Source organism: Hylobates moloch, unplaced genomic scaffold, assembly GCF_009828535.3.
Source record: "Hylobates moloch isolate HMO894 unplaced genomic scaffold, HMol_V3 SCAFFOLD_5, whole genome shotgun sequence".
NCBI classification, from domain to species: domain Eukaryota; kingdom Metazoa; phylum Chordata; class Mammalia; order Primates; family Hylobatidae; genus Hylobates; species Hylobates moloch.
In genome coordinates, this window is record NW_026652280.1 from 129,872,067 (window position 1) to 129,885,933 (window position 13,867).

The following is a 13,867-nucleotide window of genomic DNA, read 5'->3' on the forward strand; positions in this document are numbered from 1 at the left end:
GAACGATCAGGCAGCAGCATTTGCAGTTCACCAATACCTGCTGTTCTGCAGTCACAGCTGCTGATACCCAGGCAAACAGGGTCTGGAGTGGACCTCCAGTAAACTCCAACAGACATGCAGCTGAGGGTCCTGACTGTTAGAAGGAAAACTAACAAACAGAAAGGACATCCACACCAAAAACCCATCTGTACATCACCATCATCAAAGACCAAAGGTAGATAAAACCACAAAGATGGGGAAAAAAACAGAGCAGAAAAACCGGAACTCTAAAAATCAGAGCACCTCTCCTCCTCCAAAGGAATGGAGCTCCTCACCAGCAACGGAACAAAGCTGGACGGAGAATGACTTTGACGAGTAGAGAGAGGAAGGCTTCAGAAGATCAAACTACTCTGAGCTAAAGAAGGAAGTTTGAACCAATGGCAAAGAAGTTAAAAACTTTGAAAAAAAATTAGATGAATGGATACCTAGAATAACCAAGGCAGAGAAGTCCTTAAAGGACCTGATGGAGCTGAAAACCACAACACAAGAACTACTTGATGAATGCACAAGCCTCAGTAACCGATGTGATCAACTGGAAGAAAGGGTATCAGTGATGGAAGATGAAATGAATGAAATGAAGTGTGAAGAGAAGTTTAGAGAAACAAGAATAAAAAGAAACGAACAAAGCCTTCCAGAAATATGGGACTATGTGAAAAGACCAAATCTACGTCTGATTGGTGTACCTGAAAGTGATGAGGAGAATGGAACCAAGTTAGAAAACAGTCTGCAGGATATTATCCAGGAGACTTCCCCAATCTAGCAAGGCAGGCCAACATTCAGATTCAGGAAATATGGAGAATGCCACAAAGATACTCCTTGAGAAGAGCAACTCCAAGACACATAATTGTCAGATTCACCAAAGTTGAAATGAAAGAAAAAATGTTAAGGGTGGCCAGAGAGAAAGGTCGGGTTACCCACAAAGGGAAGCCCATCAGACTAACGGCAGATCTCTTGGCAGAAACTCTACAAGCCAGAAGAGAGTGGGGGCCAATATTCAACATTCTTAAAGAAAGGAATTTTCAACCCAGAATTTCATATCCAGCCAAAATAAGCTTCATAAGTGAAGGAGAAATAAAATACTTCACAGACAAGCAAATGCTGAGAGATTTTGTCACCACCAGGCCTGCCCTAAAAGAGCTCCTGAAGGAAGCACTAAACATGGAAAGGAACAACCGGTACCAGCCATGGCAAAAACATGCCAAATTGTAAAGACCATCAAGGCTAGGAAGAAACTGCATCAACTAATGAGAAAATAAACAGCTAACATCATAATGACAGGATCAAATTCACACATAATAATACTAACCTTAAACGTAAATGGGCTAAATGCTCCAATTAAAAGGCACAGACTGCCAAATTGGATAAAGAGTCAAGACCCATCAGTGTGCTGTATTCAGGAAACCCATCTCACATGCAGAGACACACATAGGCTCAAAACAAAAGGATGGAGGAAGATCTGCCAAGCAAACGGAAAACAAAATAAAAGCAGGGGTTGCAATCCTAGTCTCTGATAAAACAGACTTTAAACCAACAAAGATCAAAAGAGACAAAGAAGGTCATTACATAATGGTAAAGGGATCAATTCAAGAAGAACTAACTATCCTAAATATATATGCACCCAATACAGGGGCACCCAGATTCATAAAGCAAGTCCTTAGTGACCCACAAAGTGACTTAGACTCCCACACAATAATAATGGGAGACTTTAACACCCCACTGTCAACATTAGACAGATCAACGAGACAGAAAGTTAACAAGCATATCCGGGAATTGAACTCAGCTCTGCACCAAGCGGACCTAATAGACATCTACAGAACTCTCCACCCCAAATCAACAGAATATACATTCTTTTCAGCGCCACACCACACCTATTCCAAAATTGACCACATAGTTGGAAGTAAAGCTCTCCTCAGCAAACATAAAAGAACAGAAATTATAACAAACTGTCTCTCAGACCACGGTGCAATCAAACTAGAACTCAAGATTAAGAAACTCACTCAAAACCACTCAACTACATGGAAACTGAACAATCTGCTCCTGAATGACTACCGGGTACATAATGAAATGAAGGCAGAAATAAAGATCTTCTTTGAAACCAACGAGAACAAAGACACAACATACCAGAATCTCTGGGACACATTAAAAGCAGTGTGTAGAGGGAAATTTATAGCACTACATGCCCACAAGAGAAAGCAGGAAAGATCCAAAATTGACACCCTAACAGCACAATTAAAAGAACTAGAAAAGCAAGAGCAGACACATTCAAAAGCTAGCAGAAGGCAAGAAATAACTAAGATCAGAGCAAAACTGAAGGAAATAGAGACACAAAAAAACCTTCAAAAAATTAATGAATCCAGGAGCTGGTTTTTTGAAAAGATCAACAAAATTGATAGACTGCTAGCAAGACTAATAAAGAAGAAAAGAGAGAAGAATCAAATACACGCAATAAAAAATGATAAAGGGGATATCACCACCGATCCCACAGAAATACAAACTACCATCAGAGAATATTATAAACACCTCTACGCAAATAAACTAGAAAATCTAGAAGAAATGGATAAACTCCTTGACACATACACTCTCCCAAGACTAAACCAGGAAGAAGTTGAATCTCTGAATAGACCAATAACAGGCTCTGAAATTGCGGCAATAATTAATAGCTTACCAACCAAAAAAAGTCCAGGACCAGATGGATTCACAGCCGAATTCTACCAGAGGTACAAGGAGGAGCTGCTACCATTCCTTCTGAAACTATTCCAATCAACAGAAAAAGAGGGAATCCTCCCTGACTCATTTTATGAGGCCAGCATCATCCTGATACCAAAGCCTGGCAGAGACACAACAAAAAAAGAGAATTTTAGACCAATATCCTTGATGAACATTGATGCAAAAATCCTCAATAAAATACCGGCAAACCAAATCCAGCAACACATCAAAAAGCTTATCCACCATGATCAAGTGGGCTTCATCTCTGGGATGCAAGGCTGGTTCAACATACGAAAATCAATAAACGTAATCCAGCATATAAACAGAACCAAAGACAAAAACCACATGATTATCTCAATAGATGCAGAAAAGGCCTTTGACAAAATTCAACAACCCTTCATGCTAAAAACTCTCAATAAATTAGGTACTGATGGGACGTATCTCAAAATAATGAGCTATCTATGACAAACCCTCAGCCAATATCATACTGAATGGACAAAACCTGGAAGCATTCCCTTTGAAAACTGGCACAAGACAGGGATGCCCTCTCTCACCACTCCTATTCAACATAGTGTTGGATGTTCTGGCCAGGGCAATCAGGCAGGAGAAGGAAATAAAGGGTATTCAATTAGGAAAAGAGGAAGTCAAATTGTCCCTGTTTGCAGATGACATGATTGTATATCTAGAAAACCCCATCAACTCAGCCCAAAATCTCCTTAAGCTGATAAGCAACTTCAGCAAAGCCTCAGGATACAAAATCAATGTGCAAAAATCACAAGCATTCTTATACACCAATAACAGACAAACAGAGAGCCAAATCATGAGTGAACTCCCATTCACAATTGCTTCAAAGAGAATAAAATACCTAGGAATCCAACTTACAAGGGATGTGAAGGACCTCTTCAAGGAGAACTACAAACCACTGCTCAATGAAATAAAAGAGGATACAAACAAATGGAAGAACATTCCATGCTCATGGGTTGGAAGAATCAATATCGTGAAAATGGCCATACTGCCCAAGGTAATTTATGGATTCAATGCCATCTCCATCAAGCTACCAATGACTTTCTTCAGAGAATTGGAAAAAACTACTTTAAAATTCATATGGAACCAAAAAAGAGCCCGTATTGCCAAGTCAATCCTAAGCCAAAAGAACAAAGCTGGAAGCATCACGCTACCTGACTTCAAACTATACTACAAGGCTACAGTAACCAAAACAGCATGGTACTGGTACCAAAACAGAGATATAGACCAATGGAACAGAACAGAGCCCTCAGAAATAATGCTGCATATCTACAACTATCTGATCCTTGACAAACCTGACAAAAACAAGCAATGGGGAAAGGATTCCCTATTTAATAAATGGTGCTGGGAAAACTGGCTAGCCATATGTAGAAAGCTGAAACTGGATGCCTTCCTTGCACCTTATACAAAAATTAATTCAAAATGGATTAAAGACTTACATGTTAGACCTAAAACCATAAAAACCCTAGAAGAAAACCTAGGCAATACCCTTCAGGACATAGGCATGGGCAAGGACTTCATGTCTAAAACACCAAAAGCAATGGCAACAAAAGTCAAAATTGACAAATGGGATCTAATTAAACTAAAGAGCTTCTGCACAGCAAAAGAAACTACCATCAGAGTGAACAAGCAACCTACAGAATGGGAGAAAATTTTTGCAACCTACTCATCTGACAAAGGGCTAATATCCAGAATCTACAATGAACTCCAACTAATTTATAAGAAAAAAACAAACAACCCCATCAAAAAGTGGGCAAAGGATATGAACAGATACTTCTCAAAAGAAGACATTTATGCAGCCAAAAAAAAACCCATGAAAAAATGCTCATCATCCCTGGCCATTAGAGAAATGAAATCAAAACCACAACGAGATACCATCTCACACCAGTTAGAATGGCGATCATTAAAAAGTCAGGATACAACAGGTGCTGGAGAGGATGTGGAGAAATAGGAACACTTTTACACTGTTGGTGGGACTGCAAACTAGTTCAACCATTGTGGAAGTTGGTGTGGCGATTCCTCAGGGATCTAGAACTAGAAATACCATTTGACCCAGCCATCCCATGACTGGGTACATACCCAAAGGATTATGAATCATGCTGCTATAAAGACACATGAACATGTATGTTTATTGCGGCACTATTCACAATAGCAAAGACTTGGAACCAACCCAAATGTCCAACAATGATAGACTGGATTAAGAAAATGTGGCACATATACACCATGAAATGCTATGCAGCCATAAAAAATGATGAGTCCATGTCCTTTGTAGGGACCTGGATGAAGCTGGAAACCATCATTCTCAGCAAACTATTGCAAGGACAAAAAACCAAACACCATATGTTCTCACTCATAGGTGGGAATTGAACAATGAGAACACATGGACACAGGAAGGGGAACATCACACACTGGGGACTGTTGTGGGGTTGGGGGAGGGGGGAAGGATAGCATTAAGAGATATACCTAGTGCTAAATGAAGAGTTAATGGGTGCAGCACACCAACATGGTGCATGTATACATATGTAACAAACCTGCACATTGTGCACATGTACCCTAAAACTTAAAGTATAATAATAATTTAAAAAAAAAGAAAAAAGACTCAAATAAGTAAAATCAGAGATGAAAAAGGAGACGTTACATCTGGTAACACAGAAATACAAAGTAGCATAAGAGACAATTACATACCAACAAATTGGTTAATCTAGAAGGAATGGGTGAATTCATGGGCTCATACAACCTACAAAATTGAATCATGAAAAAAGAGAAATTCTGAACAGACTAATAACAAGCAACAGGATGGAATCAGTAATAAAAAGTCTCCAATCAAATAAAAGCCCAGGGCCTGATGGCTTCACTGCTGAATTCTACCAAACATTAAGAGAAGAAAGAATATTAGGTTGGTACAAAAGTAATAGGGGTTTTTTGCATTACTTTTAATGGCAAAAACAGCAATTACTTTTGCACCAACCCAATGATCAGTTCTACTCAAACTACTCCAGAAAATTAGAGAGGAGGAATTATTTCCAAATTTATTCAACAAATCCAGCATTACCCTGATACCAAAATCAGACAAGGACACAATAACAAAAGAAAACTACAAGCCAACATTTCTGCTGAACATAGATGCAAACATCCCCAAGAAAGTATAAGCAAACCAAATTTAATAACACATTAAAAAGATCATTCACCAGGATCAAGCGGGATTCATCTCAGGGATGAATGGTTCAACATATGCAAATCAATAAACATAATATATCACATTAACAGAACAAAAACAAAAACCATATAATCATTTCAATAGATGCACAACAAGAATTTGATAAAATTCAACATGACTTCATGATAAAAATTCCCAATAAATTATAGAAGAAATGTACCTCAACACAATAAAGACAATCCATGACAAACTCAAACCTAGTATCATATTGAATGGGGACATGCTGAAACCTCTAATAACCTCCTCATTATTAAATTGTGAATAAGAGAAGGATGTCCACTTTCACCACTTCTATTCAGGATAGTACTGAAAGTCCTACTCAGAGCAATTAGGCAAAAGAAAGAAATAAAAGACATCCAAATTGGAAAGGGAGAAGTTAAATTGTTTGCAAATGACATGATCTTATATATAGAAACCCTAGAGACTCCACTAAAAACTTAGAACTAATACATTTAAAACATTGCAGAAAATAAAGTCAACATACAAAAATGAGTAGTGTTTCTACACACTAATAGTTAACTGTTTGAAAATGAAATTAAGAAAATAACCCCATTTACAATAGCTACAAAAATAAAATACTTAGGCATAAATTTAACCAATAAGTGGCATAAATTTAATCAATAAGGCACAAATTTAACCAATAAATTTAACCAATAAATAAATTTAACCATAAATTTAACCAATAAGTTATTTAACCAATAAACCATAAGTTTAACCAAATAAGCTCAAGAAGATAAAAATAAATGGAAAAATATTCCATGCTCATATACTGGAAGAATTAATATGGTTACAATGACCCTTCTACCCAAAGCACTGTGAAGATTCAAAGCAATTCTTATCACAATACCAATGACATTCTTCACAGAAATAGAAAAAACAATCCTAAAATGTGTATGGAATGACAAAAGACCTCAAAAAGCCAAAGCAATCTTGAGAAAAATGAACAAAGATGAAAGCATTACACTGATTTCAAAATATACTACAAAGCTATAGTAACCAAAACAGCATGGTACCAGCATAAAAATGGATACATAGAAAAATAACACAGAATAGAGAACACAAAAATAAATTCATTCATTTACAGCCTACTGATTTTTGACAAAGTTGCCAAGAATACACAGTGGAGAAAGAACAGTCTCTTCAATAATTAGTGCTGGGAAAACTGGATATCCACATGCAAAAGAATGAAGCTAGATCCTTATCTCTCACCAAATACAAAAATCAACTTGAAAAGCCTGAAATGTGAGACCCAAAACAATGAAACTACTAGAAGAAAACATAGGAGAAATGCTTCAAGACATTGATCTGGGCAAAAATGTTTTGGATAAGACCCCAAAAGCACAGGCAACAGAAAAAAACAGAAAACTGTGATTGCATCAAACTAAAAATCTTATGCACAGCAAAGGAAATAATCAAAGAGTGAAAAGACAGCACACAGAATGGAAGAAAATATTTGCAAACTATGCACCTGACAAGGGGTTAATATTCACAATATATAAGAAACTCAAATAACAACAAAAACACTAAATTTTCCAATTTTAAAATGAGCAAAAAACCTCAATATACATTTCTCCAAAGAAAATATATCTGCTGATAAGATGATCAACAGATATATTGTAAAAATCCTCAGCATCATTAATCATCACGAAAATGCAAATTGAAACCTCAATGAGATATCACTTCATTCCAAATAGAAGGGCTATTATAAAGAAAAATAACAAATGCTAGTGTGGATGTGGAGAAAGGGAACTCATACACTTTGGCTGGGAATGTCAATTACTATAGCCATTATGGAAAACAGTATGCAGATTCCTCAAAAAAATGAAAAGTAGAGCTATCTTGTGATCCAATAATCCCATTACTAGGCATATAATCAAAGGAATTTAAATAAGTATGTTGAAGAAATATCTGCACTGCCATGTTTATTACACTGCTTGCTATTCATAATAACCAAGATATAGAATCGACCTAAGTGTCCATCAACAGATGGATGGACAAAAAATGTGACATATAAACATAATGTAATACTATTCAGCCATAAAAAAGTAAGAAACCCTGTCATTTGTGGCAATATGAACGAACCTGGAGAAAATCATGTTAAATGAAAGATGTCAGGCACAGAAAGACAAATATGGCGTGACCTCATGAAAATGTGAAATCTAAAGAAATTGATCTCACTGAAGTAGAGAGTAGAATAGCAGTTAACAGAGGCTGGGAGAGAAGAAGGAAAAAGAGGATAGGGAAAAATTGGTCAACAGATACAAAGGTTATAGTTAGATAGGAGAAATAAGTTCTGGTGTTCTATTGCACAGTAGGGTGACCGTAGTTAACAATGTTGTATTGCATATTTCGAAATAGCTAGAAGAGGGAATTTGAATGTTCTCAGCACAAAGAAAGGATAAATGTATGAGGTGATGGATATGCTAAATATCTTTGATTTTTGCACAACATATACATTTATAGAAACATCATACCTATGTGCAATTACGTATAAATATGTACTATTATGTGTTAACAAAATAGATACTTTTTTTAAATTCACATTTATAGCTTTGTACATAGATATTTTTAAAGTTACCCTATACACACTCATATTCAGGATTATTTATCAGGTCCATGAATATGACAGCCATTTGATCAAGAAGCATTATGTTTTCCAATGCTATCTTTGAAAAATATAGGTCATAGTTCTATAAAATGAAAAATTACAGACATATATCCTCATGAAACTGCACAACAAAATATTTTTGAAACAGACTATGGCATTCTGTTAGCTATATTACTCCAGAATTATCTTACATCCAGGTGAACTTGAATTTATCTTTTCAAACTAAATAATCTAGAAAAAGGAAGTGGTAGACACATAAAACACACAATCAAATGCTTTATAATAATTTGGCTTAAAACAAGTTTCAATATGATGCTTCAACCATGCAACAACCCAAAGCTAATGTAAAAAAGAGTAGACATACATTATGTGACAAAAAAGAAAACTCCAGCCAGCTTTTAAACTAGGAAGTTAAGAAGAAAACGGCATACAATCTGGTATTTTCAATTAACACTCTATATGTTTCTTCAATCCATGACCTGTCTGAAATTATTGAAACCTTTTCTACATGCTGCCTCAATTTGTGTGAATCAATCCCGAGTGTGAGAAAGAATGGAGCGAAAAAAATTCTCTCTGGTCATTGCCACTGACGTAAATATCACAAAGTTGTGAAGTAACAAACACGAGAGAATAACATAAACCACATGAAAATATCCCTTTGGGGCTTGCACAAAAGAAGACTGGATTCAGGTGGATTAAATAAGAAGTTTATTTAAAAGTTTTTCTTTCCCTCAGATCAAATCATCATAATGGCTATAATTATTTTTTTCCTAAATAATCTCCTTGCACTGCTGTCCCAAAATGTAATTCCTGTTGCAGACTTTTTATAGCCCCAAGGAGAAAAAAAAATCTATTGACTGTTGTTTTTGTTTCGTTCTAATTATAATGGAAAAGGTACTTGCACCAACTTTAAATCCCCTATGTCCACACTGTATGCAAAAATCAGAAAGGGTTATGAAAATACACTCTCCTCTGATAATTTCTGTAGATGTTTCAATTGCATATCCATGTTTTTAAACCGAAATCTCAGCCTTTGCACATATTTTGACACTAGGAAGTGAGTGAGGGAGGACAATAACAGAATTTGAAGTTGATTTTGTGAAGTCTATTGAACCTGAGCCAAACAAAAACCACATGCAAACAAACAAAAAAAAACTTCACATGATAATGCAATTCAGAAAAATAATCTTGTTTTTAAAACGCTTACATTAAAAAGAATAAATTATGTTTTTTCTTGTATCCAGTCATAATTCTGAAGTAATTCATCATGAAGACTTTCTGGATAGTTATGAAAAGAATTGTTGCTATATTTATGTATTTGAGTATTGAGTAAGAGTAGTCATTCAATTCCTGCAAACACTTGCATTACTGGGCATGAGGTTCACAGTTGCTTCACCCTTCTTATGTGTCTATGACACAATTCTATGTGGTATAGCATAAGTAAGCCATACTGTGAGATGTGTAGGCAAATAGAATATAAATACAACGCCAAAGCATGCTGGAAAGTTTCAATTGATGTTGAAAGAAAACAAAACCTATGAAATAGATAGAGAATATCTATCACCTAGTAAGAGTGGAAAGAGAACAAGCCCTTGCGTGGTATGGCAGGATCCACACCATCTCTGGCTGAGTTCAGATGAAGGCAATTCTTGAGAGAACCCCACACTGCTTCCTATTTTCTTTGTAAGATTACCTCTCACCATCACTACCCTAGAACAGTTCAATCTTTTCCTCACTACAAGCTGCATCCCCCCTTCTCCCCCCTGCCTTTCCATCCTGAAATATATTCATGTCTCCTGATTGATAATACTTTTTCACTTCATTTTAATGTCCTTTCTACTTACCAGTCAGTACATAGCACCCTCTGTTTTTATGCCAACAATCTAAACAAATGCCCCATTGTTGGCCTTAATTCTCATTGTAACTTCATGTACTCTTACTCTTACCCCTAACATCATCACTAATGACTCTCTCGTTTACCAAATTTCATGAATTTCTGTCAGTCAGTGACACTGACCTTTCTGGCACTTTCAATGCTAGAGACAGTATTGGAAGTCTCTAGTATTCTCCCTTGACTTTTAAACTTTCATTATTCTCCTCCTTTCCTATAAGTTATCCATTTCTGTATCCTCTTCCTCCTTTTAATAAGAATAGCTATTATCATAAAATCAAAATCAGTATTTCATTGCATTTTAGTATATACAATACATGCTAGCTTACTTACCCTATTTGATTCTCCAAAACTCTTTCTCACCATTGATTTACTTCCTTGCTGAAGTTAATTAAGTGCACTCAGAATTTCAACTGTAAAACTGCTGAAAGTAGATTACAAAACTCCTGCAATCCGAATCTCCTACATCTACTACAGTTTCTTATTTCAAACTATCTTCAGAACATTTTCTCTTGGAAATTTGCTGACAGGCTCAAATTCAAACCAGCAAAATTAAACTTATCTTCCCCTTCTACCCAATTTGCCCTTCCTGCAGGAAGAGAAAATCGTGGATAGGCAATAATCTTCTACCACCTTACTCTACTTCTAGATTTGGAATTTGCAGTGCAGTGACTGGTGATATGATAAAACCAAATTAGGCAAAAAAAAAAGCTCCATCTGTTTCTTCCCAATCCATTTTCCTTCATCCCTGCCCTGAGACAAGGGCCATTAAGCACAGAACAACATGTAATGTGGATGAACAGATCCCAAACAGCAAAGATTAATCCCATGAAAGTGGGCTTGATCCTCAAAATAAGCAAACAAATTAGCTTGGTAAACAGAATTTGGGAAGGATGGCTTGAGAGGCAGAGATCCCTAGAAGTGGCTTTTAATAAATTAAATGGAGTTTCTAAAGTGAATGGGGAGGTTTCAAGAGGGTTGAAAAACATCAGTAAAAAACCCAAGCTTAGAGAGTAGTGGCTTATGACTGATTCATCTGACTGAAAGTGTCACCTAGGCTGAAACTAAGACAAAGTACAATGGATACCGCCACCAACAACAACTGAACTACGATGGCAATTCAGACACATAAATACATGCCTAAAATTATTCCTAGTGCCCTATTAAGAAGGGACCTATAGAAAATAGTATGCTAGAGAAAAGCCTGGAGCAGGGAGGCAAGATTTCCTGCCAAGGAATGTATTCTAATGCCAAGAAAGGGATCTGATAAACTATTTCCCATGGATGTCTCTTTTCCCATAATATACTTTATTATCCCATCCAGAGGACGCAGAAAATGACCAGCATATGAAGTTTCCTTACCTTTTCTCCCTTTAGTGAGATTTTTGTTTTAATTGTTTGTTTTTCAACTACTATTGAATATTGGCTGGGGTACATTTGGGTGTGGTGTGTGTGTTTGTGTGTGTGTGAATGTGTTGTTTCTATTGCCAAAATTTCCCCAAGTATATATTTTTTAACATGGCTGTCATCTCAGTTTTAATAATACTTTAGTACTTTACCCCCACTTAACATATATGACTACATTTTTCCATTTGCTGATCATCCTTTTAACTCCTCCATGGTTGTTCTTTTTTCTCTTTTTTTAGAGCAGTCTTGGAGGAAGGTGTAGAGATTTCCCATATTCTCCCTTCTTCTAAACATGCATTGCCTCCCCCATTATCACCATTACCCCCAGAGTGGTACATTTATTATAATTGATGAACCTACCTTTACACATGCATCATAATCACCCCAAATCCATTTTACATTACGGTTCACTCTTGGTTTTGTAGATTCAGTGGGTTTGGGAAAATGTATAATGACATGTAGCCACCATTACAGTATTTTGCAGAGTATTTTCACTGCCCTGAGAATCCTCTATGTTTTGCTACTTATTCCTTCCCCATCCCCTGGAAACCACTGATCTTTTCATTGTCACTACAGTTTTGTCTTTTCGGGAATGTCATTTAGTTGGGATCATACAGTATGCAGTCTTCTCAGTTTGGATTCTTTTACCTAGTATTATGCATTTAAGGTTCCTTCATGTCATTTTGTCTCTGGATAGTTGATTTCTTTTAGTGCTGAATAACATTCCACTGTTTAGATGAATCACAGTATATTTATCCATTCACCTACTAAAGTACATCTTGGTTGCTTCCAGGTTTGGGCAATTATAAATGAAGGCTCTGTAAACATGTGTGTGCTGGGTTTTGTGAACATAAATTTGTGACTGCTTTGGGTAAATATCAAGAAGTGCAGTTACTGGCCATCAGAGAAATGCAAATCAAAACCACAATGAGATACCATCTCACACCGGTTAGAATGGCCATCATTAAAAAGTCAGGAAACAACAGGTGCTGGAGAGGATGTGGAGAAATAGGAACACTTTTACACTGTTGGTGGGACTGTAAACTAGTTCAACCATTGTGGAAGTCAGTGTGGCGATTCCTCAGGGATCTAGAACTAGAAATACCATTTGACCCAGCCATCCCATTACTGGGTACATACCCAAAGGACTATAAATCATGCTGCTATAAAGACACATGCACACGTATGTTTATAGTGGCACTATTCACAATAGCAAAGAGTTGGAACCAACCCAAATGTCCAACAACGATAGACTGGATTAAGAAAATGTGGCACATATACACCATGGAATACTATGCAGCCATAAAAAATGATGAGTTCATGTCCTTGGAAGGGACCTGGATGAAGCTGGAAACCATCATTCTCAGCAAACTATCACGAGGACAAAAAAACAAACACCACATGTTCTCACTCATAGGTGGGAATTGAACAATGAGAACACATGGACACAGGAAGGGGAACATCACACACTGGGGACTGTTGTGGGGTGGGGGGAGGGGGGAGGGATAGCATTAGGAGATATACCTAAGGCTAAATGACGAGTTACTGGGTGCAGCACACCAACATGGCACATGTATACATATGTAACTAACCTGCACGTTGTGCACATGTACCCTAAAACATAAAGTATAATAAAAATAATAATAATAAAACAAAATGAGGTAGATTTAAAAATTGAAAAAAAAAGAAGTGCAGTTACTCGATCTTAGGTAAGAATATGTTTAGTTTTGTAAAAAACTGCCAAATTGTCTTCCAAGGTGGCTGTACCAGTTTGCATTCCCCCCAGCAAGAAATGAGAGTTCCTATTGCTCCACCTCCTTGCTAGCATTTGGTGTTGTCAGTGTTCCAGATTATGGCCTTTCTAATAGCTGTGTAGTGGTGCCTCGTTGTTGTTTTAATTTGTATTTTCCTGACGACATAAGATGTGGAACATTTTTTCAGATGCTTATTTTCCATTTGTATATCTTCTCTGATG